Source organism: Oncorhynchus clarkii, chromosome 17 (genome assembly GCF_045791955.1).
Source record: "Oncorhynchus clarkii lewisi isolate Uvic-CL-2024 chromosome 17, UVic_Ocla_1.0, whole genome shotgun sequence".
In the NCBI taxonomy this organism is placed as follows: Eukaryota; Metazoa; Chordata; class Actinopteri; order Salmoniformes; family Salmonidae; genus Oncorhynchus; species Oncorhynchus clarkii.
Window position 1 is genome coordinate 23,253,934 of NC_092163.1, and position 2,290 is coordinate 23,256,223.

Genomic DNA, 2,290 nt, shown 5'->3' on the forward strand with positions numbered 1-2,290 from the left:
AACTCTGAAGCATTTATTTGGGCTGCAATTTCTGAGGCTGGTAACGCTAATGAACTTATCCTCTGCAGTAGAGGTAACTCTGGGTCTGTCTTTCCTCTGGTGACGACTGCACTTGCAGAAACGTTCAATGTTCTTGACATTTTCCACATTGACTGACCAGAAATTCCACAAATTAACTTTTAACAAGGCATACATGTTAATTGAAATGCATTCCTCATGAAGCTGGTTGAGAGAAAGCCAAGAGTGTGCAAAGCTGTCAAAGGCAAAAGGTGGCTTAGAAGATTCACAAATTTTAAATATATCTTGATTTGTTTAACACTTTGGTTACTACATGGTTACATATGTAATGGGACGGCTGGTAGCCTACTGGTTAGAGTGTTGGACTAGTAACCGATAGGTTGCACAATCGAATCCTTGAGCTGACAAGGTAAAAATATGTCGTTCTTCCCCTGAACGAGGCAGTTAACCCACTGTTCCTAGGCCGTTATTGAAAGTAAGATTGTTCTTAACTTACTTGCCTAGTTAAATAAATAAAAAATACACAAATGTAAAGTATGGAGGAGGAGGTGTGATGGTGCTTTGCTGGTGACACTGACAGTGATTTATTTAGAATTCAAGGCACACTTAACCAGCATGGCTACCACAGCAGTCTGCAGCGGTACGCCATCCCATCTGGTTTGCGCTTAGTGGGACTGTCATTTGTTTTTGAACAGGACAATGACCCAACACAGCTCCAGGCTGGTTAAGGGCTATTTGACCAGGGAGAGTGATGGAGTGCTGCATCAGAGAACCTGGCCTCCATAATCACCCGACCTCGACCCAAATTGTATGGTCATGTTAACATTGTAACACTGAATGAAAAACACTGCTAGACATGTATGTGTGAAAGGCCTATTTTATTGGAGGATCACAATGCAACATTGCCATCATGAATGGATGAATGTGGGGCTTTGTAGAGTAATGTTAGTTATGTTGATTCCATATGGAGACCAGGAAAGAATCATCCGTGACCCCATTCTGGTACCTCATCCATGATGATGATGATGATGATGACTGAACCATGATGCTAATCAACAGGAGACATGGAATTAGCCTTCACCCTTTTTATAAACCTCTAGTAACTTCTCTTTGGCATGCATGTAGATAACTATATGTACATACGTTGTGCTTCATCTTCTGCAATGGCATTCACAAGTCCATTCTCCACCTTCTCCATGGCACTATCCTCTTGGGGAAGATTTGTCATCATATCAAATTATTTCAGATTAAAACTAGGAGTAATAGTACACACACACACACACACACACAATAGACGTACCTTCCTTAGCGTTATCTTCATTGAGGGAGCTTGCTAACAGGACACCCACTAGAGCGAACAGCAGCAACATACTCTGGATCTTCATCCTTTACTGAACCACATAGAGCATGGCATTTTAAAACACACACTGATCATCATCCTCTAGAAAATGAGATAAACCGTGTTGTTAGCATGTCACATTATACAGTTGTCCACCAATCTACTCTTGTATGCAACAACCAGTCCAGCCATACACACCTGTCCACACCTATATACATCTGAGAATGTGCTCAGCGAACTTACCTCTGATAGTTGGAATATGCTGACTGATTGATACCTGGTTGTCTTGATGTCTTCTGGACCTCAGTAGAAGACGAGTGTCTCTCTGCCCCTTGCAGTCCTGTCTTATACTCTTTCTGCCCCACCTCTCACAGTTGAATAACAAACAGACACTACACCCGTGACAATAACCACAGTTACACACCCTGGAGTGTATTCCCTCCCTCCAGGCAAAAATAGGCTGAATCAACATTAGGGTTTCCTTGTAACTTAACTGACTTATTCAATGTAATCATGTTGCATCAAAATGGCTAGTTGAATAGATTTGCAAAAAGTGAGTTCTCTTATTTTTTTATTTTACCCCTGTAACGGTTTTCTTGCGGTGAAGGAGTGTCGGACCAAAATGCAGCGTGGTTGTTATTCATGTTTTTTTAATGAAGGAAAAACTATACATGAATAAACTACAAAATAATGAAATGTGAAAACCTAAACAGTCCTATCTGGTGCAAACACAGAGACAGGAACAATCACCCACAAAACCCAACACCAAACAGGCTACCTAAATATGGTTCCCAATCAGAGACAATGACTAACACCTGCCTCTGATTGAGAACCATATCAGGCCAAACATAGAAATAGACAAACCAGACACACAACATAGAATGCCCACCCAGCTCACGTCCTGACCAACACTAAAACAAGGAAAACACACAC

At 41.4% G+C, this 2,290-nt stretch overlaps 1 long non-coding RNA gene across 1 annotated transcript; it reads right to left on the reverse strand.

The window, feature by feature from the left end:
* Nucleotides 1-879: 879 nt before the first annotated feature.
* On the reverse strand, nt 880-1,664 carry LOC139369658 (uncharacterized). Its single transcript, XR_011627056.1, has 4 exons — nt 1,601-1,664; nt 1,319-1,409; nt 1,162-1,227; nt 880-1,066 (listed from the first exon to the last, which is right to left on the reverse strand). It is a non-coding gene; the product is annotated as an uncharacterized lncRNA (long non-coding RNA).
* Between the last annotated feature and the right edge of the window lie 626 nt (nt 1,665-2,290).